At 37.8% G+C, this 11,212-nt stretch overlaps 1 long non-coding RNA gene across 1 annotated transcript; it reads left to right on the top strand.

The window, feature by feature from the left end:
* LOC123502530 lies at nucleotides 1-1,593 on the top strand. The gene is made up of 2 exons (XR_006674151.1): nucleotides 1-53; nucleotides 1,194-1,593. It is a non-coding gene; the product is annotated as an uncharacterized LOC123502530 (long non-coding RNA).
* The last annotated feature ends 9,619 nt before the right edge of the window (nucleotides 1,594-11,212 follow it).

Below are 11,212 nucleotides of genomic sequence, written 5' to 3'. Positions count from 1 at the left end.
CGTAACACGGGAGAAGCTGGGAGGAGAACGAGGGAGAAGGGTGTAACTGGAGTGTAAGTGGAATAACGATCGAGGAGGGCGAGTGAGAGGCTGACTGAGGCAGTGAAGTGTGTATTGTATGTAGGACAGAGTGGCGTGGTACATTTTTTTTTTTTTTTTTACATTACAAGGGCACTGGCCAAGGGAAAACAGTGTTGGAGAAAAAAAAAAATCCCGCTGGTTGCCAGGCCCTGTGAAGAGGAAAGTAGGAGAAAGAGAAAAAACAAAAAAATCTAAAAGGAGGGTCCAGTTAACGTAAGAGGTGTCTTGACACTCCTCTTTTGAAAGAGTTTAAGTCATAGGCAGGTGGAAATACAGACACAGGTAGAGAGTTCCAGAGTTTACCAGTGTAGGGAATGAAGGAGTGAAGATACTGGTTAACTCTTGCATTAGGAAGATGGACAGAATAGGGATGAGAAGAAGTAGAGAGTCTTGTGCAGCGAGGCCGCAGGAGGGGGAAGGCAAGCAGTTAGCAAGTTCAGAAGAGCAGACAGCATGAAAACAGCGGTAGAAGACAGATAAAGATGCAACATTGCGGCGGTGACTTAAAGAATCAAGACAGTCAGTTAGAGGAGAAGAGTTGATAAGACGAAAAGCTTTAGATTCCACCTTGTTTAGTAAAGCTGTGTGTGGATCCCCAGACATGAGAGCCATACTCCATACACGGGCGGATAAGGCCCTGTACAGAGCAAGCAGCTGGGAGGAGAGAAAATGGACGAAGACGCCACAGGACACCTAACTTCTTGGAAGCTGATTTAGCAAGAGTAGAGATGTGAAATTTCCAGTTTAGATTTTTAGTGAAGGATAGACCGAGTGTGTTTAATGTAGAGGAGAGGGAAGTTGAGTGTTATTGAAGAAGAGAGGATAGTTGTCTGGAAGGTTATGTCGAGTAGATAGTTGTAGAAATTGAGTTTTGAGGCATTGAACAAAACCAGGTTTTCTCTGCCCCAATCAGAAACAAGTGAAAGATCAGAAGTTAGGCGTCCTATAGCATCTCGCCTTGAGTCATTTAATTGTTGTTGGGTTGGGCGTCTGTTGAACGCTGTTGAATAATGCAAGGTGGTATCATCAGCATAGGAGTGGATAGGGCATTGAGTCAGATTTAGGAGATCATTGATGATAATCAGATAATCAGTTAATTTTCTCCATTACAGGAGTTGGTGATCCGAAGCCATGACTGCAGCGATCCCGTGCGTCCTGCACCATCAAGGGAAGGACTCTCTGGCTTCGCACTGCGCCTACATTGACCGTTGCCGCCGCTGCTACCGCTACTCGGAGGGGCACTGCCTCGCATTGGGCCTTCACTTCCGTCCCGCTAATACACGTGTCGCCGTCGCAGCTACTGGCACTGAGGGACTTCGCCTCGCAGCGGCCTGGCAAACACCTGCTACACCACCACCACCACCACCACTAACTCCACCACCGCAGTCCAGAGATTCAGCTTCGCATAGCAGACATCCTCCTATTCAACGCTTGCTGCCACTACCACCTCATTATGGTGGTGTCACTGTACTTGGATCTGTTGTCACTACTGAATAATAATGTGTAAAGAAATCTTTGTTTCGGTAAATTTCCTTTCCTGGGAATATTTGTGGGTTGTGGGTGGTTTCAGTGAGTAGTCGCCTCAAGCTGGCTTGGATCCGTCTGACACACCAATATTGCCTCCATTGACCACCCACCTACACTCGCTCTAAACGATCACCCCAGAAATAAAACGCGCTAGATTTGAAGCTTTTTCATAAGCAATACAAAAAGTGGTTGTTAGGAAATGAAACTAAAGCGAAAAAGTTACATGACATTGATCAATACTTTTATGTAAAAATGGTCCCAAAATACCATCTGGCTGAAAAATCTTCAAACGGTCTACATAAAATACAGCACTACTGGCCAAAAAAACACTTAAATATGGTAAAAATCTAGAAAAAATGGCAAAAAAAGCCCAAAAACGGGCCCTAAAAAAAATGTACTAAGTCGAAAATACTCTAAAGAGTCTCCGGAGATAAGGTGGATGCATATTGGAGCTAAAATTAAATACAAGAGTCTCCCTACACTTTTATTCAATTTTTGACATTATTACACATTGCCTGCAAAAAAAAACCCACAAATATTTTCAACTGAATAAAAAAAACAATATATATACAAAGAATACAGAGAAAGTCTACACAAATTTTCAACTTAAAAAATAAAAACTTCTACAAAAAATAAAAACTTCTACACATATTTTCAACTTAAAAATAAAAACTGAGTATAAAAAGTGAGCAAAATCCTATGGTGAAAAAGTCTATAAATTTTCAACTTAACAATATAAAAAAAATTAGTCTACAATGATTTTCAACTTAATAATAAATAATATATAAAAGAATTTAAGTCTACAATAAATTTCAACTTAAAATAATATACAATAAATATTAACACCAATTTATAATATACAATAAATATTAACATGAATTTTCAACTTTGCAAAATTTTAAGAAATTTCAACTTCACAAACAAATTATTTTTAAACAACTTTTCAAGTTAACAAATATTCAAAGATAAAAGAGAGAGAGAGAGAGAGAGAGAGAGAGAGAGAGAGAGAGAGAGAGAGAGAGAGAGAGAGAGAGAGAGAGAGAGAGAGAGAGAGAGAGAGAGAGAGAGAGAGAGAGAGAGAGAGAGAGAGAGAGAGAGAGAGAGAGAGAGAGAGAGAGAGAGAGAGAGAGAGAGAGAGAGAGAGAGAGAGAGAGAGAGAGAGAGAGAGAGAGAGAGAGAGAGAGAGAGAGAGAGAGAGAGAGAGAGAGAGAGAGAGAGAGAGAGAGAGAGAGAGAGAGAGAGAGAGAGAGAGAGAGAGAGAGCAATCAAAGTAAACAATCAAATAGTAATAATATACATGAAAACAACATTTTAAAAAACACACACACATTAATCTTGTGCCCTCCATACACCCTTGCTAATGTCATTAAAATGGTCTAATGGTACACAAATCTCAAGGTAAAAATGTGTCCTAGTACTGAATTGATTAAAATAGTGAAGGCTGTGGCCATTAATCCTTTGACCACCATAGACCCTTGCTAATATCAATAAAATGGTCTAATGGTACACAAATCTCAAGGTAAAATGTGTCCCAGTACTGAATTGATTAAAATAGTGAAGGCTGTGGCCATTAATCCTTTGACCACCATAGACCCTTGCTAATATCAATAAAATGGAGAGGTGTATGGAGATCACAAGATTAATGGCCAGTCTTCACTATTTCAACCCCTTCAGTACTGGGACACATTTTTACCCTGAGATCTGTGTACCATTAAACCATTTTATTGATATTAGGAAAAGTTTATAGACATCAGAAGGTTAATGGTCACAGTCTTCACTATTTTAACCCCTTCAGTACTGGGACACATTTTTACCTTGACATTTCTGTACCATTAGACCATTTTATTGACATTAGGAAAGGTCTACAGAGATCAGAAGATTAACTGCCACATTCTTCATTATTTTAACCCCTTTAATACTGGGACATCTTGAGATTTTGTGTACCATTAGACCATTTTATTGACAGTAGGAAAGATCTATAGACGTCAGAAGACTAATGGCCACATTCTTCACTATTTTAACCCCTTCAACATTGAGACACATTTTTACCTTGAAATTTGTGTACAATTAGACATTTTATTGACATCAGGAAAGGTCTATAGAGGGCAGAAGAATAATGGCAAGTCTTCACTATTTTAACCCCTTCAGTACTGGGACATATTTCTACCTTGAGATCTGCGTACCATTAGACCATTTTATTGACACTTGGAAAGATCTATGGAAGGCAGAAGATTAATGGCCATAATCTTCACTATTTTACCCCTTCAGTACTGGGACACATTTTTTACCTTGAGATTTGTGTACCATTAGACCATTTTATTGACATTAGCAAGGGTCTATGGAGTGACAAGATTAATAGCCACAGTCTTCACTATTTAACCCCTTCAGTACTGGGACACATTTTTACCTTGAGATTTGTGTACCATTAGATCTTTTCATTGCCATTAAGAAAGATCCATAAGAGAGAGAGAGAGAGAGAGAGAGAGAGAGAGAGAGAGAGAGAGAGAGAGAGAGAGAGAGAGAGAGAGAGAGAGAGAGAGAGAGAGAGAGAGAGAGAGAGAGAGAGAGAGAGAGAGTTGTAAAGGCAGAATGACAAGATTTCTATATTATTAACTGGAGAAACAGTCTTGAAAACCCTGCCAGTCATCTCTGTGGCCTTGGAAAATTGTTATAGAGAGAGAATAAAGAGTTTTGAAGAATGTTTTTACAGTTGTAAAGGCAGAATGACAAGATTTCTGTATTATTAAGTGGAGAAACAGTCTTGAAAACCCTGCCAGTCATCTGTGTGGCCTTGGAAAACAGTGGTGGTGAGAGAATAAGGGTATTTTATGGTTCCTGAGGCAGAGTGACATTTCTACAATATTAAGTGGAGAAACACTCATGAAAACCCTGCCAGTGATCTCTGTGGCCTTGGAAGGCGTGTTGTTGAGACAGCTAAGTGTTTGTGAATACAGGCCTTTGTCTGACACACAAGCAGCAACAATGCACATTCTTCATTCCTCTGAGTTCAGTAAGTGAAGGAGTGAGTGAGTGCTGAGTGAATCTCTTAACAAGCACACTGCATCTTTGTCCAGAGAATCCAACACTTGCTTCACAAACTCATGTGGGGGATTGAAATAGTGAAGACTGTGCCCATTAATCTTGTCACCTCCATACACCCTTCTTAACCCCTTCAGTACTGGGACACATTTTACCTTGAGATTTGTGCACCATTAGACCATTTTATTGACATTATTGAAGGTCTATGAAGGTCACAAAATTAATGGCCACAGTCTTCACAATTTTCATCCCCACATGAGTTTGTGAAGCTGTACAAAATCACCAAATAGTCACCACAAGGAATATGGAAATGTGTCATGGTACTGAAGGGTTAATGTCAAAAAAGGGTATTACCATAGCCAAACTTTCTTCAAATGCCCTCAAAACATGCCAAATGGTCTTAAAATACCATAAAACATGCCAAATAGTCTTAAAATACCATAAAAACATGCCAAATGGTCTTAAAATACCATAAAAACATGCCAAATGGTCTTAAAATACCATAAAACATGCCAAATAGTCTTAAAATACCATAAAAACATGCCAAATGGTCTTAAAATACCATAAAACATGCCAAATGGTCTTAAAATACCATAAAACATGTCAAATGGTCTTAAAACATAAAAATACCAAATGGTCTTAAAATACCATAAAACATACCAAATGGTCTTAAAATACCATAAAACATGCCAAATGGTCTTAAAATACCATACAAACATGCCAAATGGTCTTAACATACCATAAAACATGCCAAATGGTCTTAACATACCATAAAACATGCCAAATGGTCTTAACATACCATAAAAACATGCCAAATGGTCTTAACATACCATAAAAACATGCCAAATGGTCTTAACATACCATAAAAACATGTCAAATGGTCTTAAAATGTCCTTATAATTAAAAATGCCAAACTGCTAATCTATCCTAACTATTCTTCATGGCTCCAGGTGTTGTCTTGTACTCTGGGTGTTGCTGATGGCTGTAGGTGTTGTAGAAGGCTTGTGTTGTGTTGTCGCTTGTCTTGTCTTGGCTTGGTGGTGCAGTGTTCCAGCAGCAGTGTGTCTTGACTTTCCTGTAATGAGAGGTGCACTGTTTATATTGAGTCACCTTCACTATTTTGTAAACTGAACTGAACGCAACTCAAATGCCGTTAAAACATGTCAAACTTTTAACTGACCTCAAAACATGCAAAACTGTCTTAAAATCCTATCAAAACATATCAAACTGTCTTATAATTTCCTCAAAACCTGGCAAACTATCTTAAAATGCCCTCAAAACATACCAAACTGTCTTAAAATGTCCTCAAAACATGACAAACTGCCTTAAAATGGCTTCATAACATGCCAAATCTGTCTCAAATTAAAGATGTACTTACACATTAGTAGACCAATTCAGAAAAATGAGCTTTCACCTAATCTTTTCAATTAAATAGAAAAATTTTAGTTTATTCTAAATTTCTAGTGTATTGCTATGATCTTAAATAATTAATATGCAACAAATTATACACAATGCACATGATTACAAAACAGAATTGTTACTTTCTTAGTTATGGAAATTTTACATCCTTAGGTTAACACAAGTAACTCAAAATTAAACTTGCATTAAAATCAATATACATATATAATTCAAGCTTCCACCTATTCCAGTATGATATCTTGGAAAAGGCTACCACTACCACTGTTAATTATAAATCAAATAAGAATATGCTGTTATTTACAATAATGCATATATATATATATATATATATATATATATATATATATATATATATATATATATATATATATATATATATATATATATATATATATAAATTGCACTCAAAAAAAACTGCCTTAATATGCCCTCAAAATCTGCCAAACTGTCTTAAAATGCCATCAAAACATGTCAAACTGTCTTAAAATGGCCTCAAAACCTGCCAAACTGTCTAAAATTGCCCTCAAAACATACCAAACTGTTTTAATATGCCCTGAAAACCTGCCAAACTGTCTTGAATTCACCTCAAAACCTCTCAAATTGTCTTAATACACCCTGAAAACCAGCCGAACTGTTTCAAATTGCTCTCAAAATCTGCCAAAATGTATGAAAATGCCCTCAAAACATGTCAAACTCTCAAAATGCCCTCAAAACATACCAAACTGTCTCAATATGGCCATAAAACATGTCAAACTTTTAAAATATCCCCAAACATGCCAAACTGTCTCAAAATATGCTAAACTGTCTTAAACTGCCCACCAAACACATCAAACTGTCTCAAAATACCTCAACACATGCCAAACTATCTAAAATGCCCTTAAAATATGCCAAACTGTTTAAATATACCCTCAAAACATGACAAACTGCCTCAAAATTCTTTCAAAACCTTAACTGCCCAACCTAACCTAATGTAACCTAACCACACCTCCCCACACCACTGACCTGCATAAGGAAGAGAGCCGTGTGACCTCAGCGTTGAGTGGCCACCTCCTCTCGGGTCACAGTGAAGTCGCAGTCCAGGGAATCCTGTGGCAAAAGGTCAGAGGTCACACAGGTCACACTGGGATAGTAATAATAGTAATAGTATTAGCACAGGAGGAATACATAGGAATACATAGGAAAGACGAGTGACAGGAGGCCTTGCGACCTATGACGAGGTCACTCATTTACTAAACTACACGTACAGAAGCTACATACTTAGCAGGAGGTAAGGATAGAACAGATGAAGCTCCTCCCCACCCACCACTCCCTCCGGCGTCACCCGGCAAGAAATTAGACGAAAAATACACCCCGACTGCTGAGAAGGACAATCGGGGAAATTTACACAGGAAAGATGGGAAAAAAAGAGAGTACTAATGTAACTACTACTATCGCTAAGAAAAAGAGATATCTAGTGTAACTACTACTATCGCTAAAAGAAAAAAAAAATTTATCGGAAACCATTTTCTTTATAAAACTTGTCTAATTTACTTTTGAACGTAGCTACCGTGTTAACTTGGACGACGGACGCTGGCAGCTTGTTCCAGTGTTCAACTATTCTTACGTTAAAAAAGTTTCTTCGCAAATCAGTATTAAATTGCTGTCCTTTAAGCTTCAAGCCGTTATTTCTCGTTACTGATTGCGAAAGCTCAAAAAGATTTTCATAGTCAATCTTATCTATATTTTTAAGTATTTTAAACGTTTGAATGAGGTCACCTCGGATGCGACGATCTCTGAGGGAGAACATGTCTAGTCTTTTGAGACGTTCTTCATATGACTGGCCACGTATTCCGGGCATGTCAAATTGGAGGAGGAGGAGGAGGAGGAGGAGGACATGTCAAATTGGAGGAGGAGGAGGAGGAGGAGGACATGTCAAATTGGAGAGGAGGAGGAGGAGGAGGAGGAGGAGGACATGTCAAATTGGAGGAGGAGGAGGAGGAGGACATGTCAAGGAGGAGGAGGAGGAGGAGGAGGAGGAGGAGGAGGAGGAGGAGGAAGAGGAAGAGGAAGAGGAAGAGGAAGAGGAGGAGGAGGAGGAGGAGGACATGTCAAATTGTGTTAAAATGTCCTCAAAACCTGACAAACTATCTTAACCCTTCTTGGCTTACGGTGATCGTACATGAATGATGATATTGTTCCGTCCAGAGAGACGGCGATCGCATCGGTAATCATGATTTTTCCCGTTTGACATTTGAAGATTGGCGCGGGGCTGTGTCATTATTTCTTGGCATTGCTCGATAATGAATTACTGGATCATATAGTGACTGAAACCAACTGATATTTCTGATATTTCAAAAATTACCCGTGAGTAGGGAACGGAAAATAAATTCATCCACCGTAAGCCAAGGGTTAAAATGTCCTCAAAACATGAGAGAGAGAGAGAGAGAGAGAGAGAGAGAGAGAGAGAGAGAGAGAGAGAGAGAGAGAGAGAGAGAGAGAGAGAGAGAGAGAGAGAGACCTTAGTGTTTCAGTGTGTTGAGGCCATAAATTCAGTGTTATTGAAGCAGTGGGTCTTAAAATGTCATCAGAACAAATTGTCTTAAAAATGCAATCAAAACCTGCCAAACTGTCTTAAAATGCCATCAAAACCTGCCAAACTTTCTTAAATTGCACTCAAAATCTGCCAAACTCTCTTAATATGCCCTGAAAACATGTCAAACTGTCTTAATATGCCCTTACAACATGCCAAACTGTCTTAAAATGTCTTCAAAACATGCCAAACTATTTTAACATGGCCTCAAAACCAGCTAAACTGTCTCAAATTTCCCTCAAAACATAACAAACTACCTTAATATGCCCTACAAATCTGCCAAACTGTCTTCAATTTCCCTAAAAACCTCCAAAATTTTCTTAATATACCCTCAAAACATACCAAACTGTCTCAATATGCCCTCCAAACTGTCTTAAAATGCCCTCAAAACATGTCAAACTGTCTCAAAATGCTCTCAAAACATGCCAAACTGTTTAAAAATACCCACCAAACATGCCAAACTGCCTAAAATTGGCTTCAAAATCTTACCCAGGCTAACCCAACGTACCTAACCCGACCACACCTCCCCACACCACACACCACACCACTGACCTGCATAAGGAAGGGAGCCGTGTGACCTCAGCGTTGAGTGGCCACCTCCTCTCGGGTCACAGTGAAGTCACAGTCCAAGGAGTCCTGCAGCAAAAGGTCAGAGGTCACACAGGTCACACTGGGATAGTAATAATAGTAATAGTATTAGCACAGGAGGAGGAGGAGGAGGAGGAGGAGGAGGAGGAGGAGGAGGAGGAGGAGGAGGAGGAGGAGGAGGAGGAGGAGGGAAGGAAGGAAGGAAGGAAGGAAGGAGAGAGAGAGAGAGAGAGAGAGAGAGAGAGAGAGAGAGAGAGAGAGAGAGAGAGAGAGAGAGAGAGAGAGAGAGAGAGAGAGAGAGAGAGAGAGAGAGAGAGAGAGAGAGAGAGAGAGAGAGAGAGAGAGAGAGAGAGAGAGAGAGAGAGAGAGAGAGAGAGAGAGAAATTGAAATAGCAAAAAGTTTATGAAATGACATTTATTATTTTACCTTTTCTTTTTCTCTTTTCTTCTTCTCCTCCTCTTCTCATATTCCTCCACCTATTCCTTCTTCTTCTTCTTCTTCTTCTTCTTCCTCCTCCTCCTCCTCTTCTTGCCTTGGTCCGTCTTTCTCCATATTCTTAACACAATCTGAAATAAATAAAACTGGATTAATAGAGAGAGAGAGAGAGAGAGAGAGAGAGAGAGAGAGAGAGAGAGAGAGAGAGAGAGAGAGAGAGAGAGAGAGAGAGAGAGAGAGAGAGATTAGATGATGTAGAACAATATGAAAGAAGAGATACCATAATAATTAGTGGTCCTGCATTGCCAAGTGAACAAGACCATGAAAACTCAACTGACCTTGTTGTGAATGCCATTAAAGATAATCTGCACATCAATTTAAATCATGCTGACATCAATGTTGCTCACAGGTTAGGTTCAAAAAATCAAAACAAAGTGAAACCAGTAATTGTAAAGCTGCTGAATAGATCAAAGAAATCAGAAATAATGGATGCCTGTGTAAAGGTCAAACCTAGCCTCTATGTTAATGAAAGTCTAACTCCAAAACGACGCAACATCTTCAATACAGTTTGGGGTATCAGGAAAAAAACAGGAGCTTTTCCAACAGTGCTACACGAGGGATGGAAAGATCTTTGTTAAATTAAAAACATCTACCCAAAAACACATGATAACCACCGAACAGTCCTTGAACATTTTCCTAGATAAATATCCTGTTCTGACCCAGTCTTAATTTGTGCTTTCAACATGTTGCAATATTCTTACCAAACATCCTAGAAATCTTTATATAAATTTATTTGTTTTCCTTCCATATGTGAATATATTTTAAATGTCTCAGATCCCATTCATGTCTTCAACTTATTATTATTATTTATATTAGCTTGTTCTAGATCTCATCTTATGAAACTTTATTTATTATCTATTACTTTGCCAATATCTTGAGTATATATATACATATGTGTGTGTGTGTGTATATATGTGTATATGTATATATATGTATATATATATATATATATGTGTATGTGTATATATATATATATATATATATATATATATATATATATATATATATATATATATATATATATATATATATATATATATATATATATATATATATATATATATATATATATATATATATATATATATATATATATATATATATATATATATATATATATATATATATATATATATATATATATATGTGTGTATATGTGTGTATGTATGTATATGTATGTATGTGTATATATATAGTTATATCAACTAGATCCTTTTGATCACCATATCCTGTAAATATTTTGCAATCTTACTTTACACCCTTCCTATGACATACCTGGTAAGCCTTTAAATTTATTTTTATTTAATTTTAATTTTTTATTATGTATTTCCTTATTTTTTAATTACTTTTTTTTTTATCTCAATTTCTCTACCTTTCATATCCTTCCTTGCCTCTCCCTTACACTCCCTCCTCCCTCTCTGCTATTCCTACTTGTTCCCTTTCCTGCTAGCCTTCCTTTAATTCCCCTTTCTATATTATGAACTTTACTAGTG

This window comes from Portunus trituberculatus, chromosome 11, assembly GCF_017591435.1.
Source record: "Portunus trituberculatus isolate SZX2019 chromosome 11, ASM1759143v1, whole genome shotgun sequence".
Lineage (NCBI taxonomy): Eukaryota > Metazoa > Arthropoda > Malacostraca > Decapoda > Portunidae > Portunus > Portunus trituberculatus.
This window is presented reverse-complemented; position numbering and strand designations above follow the sequence as displayed.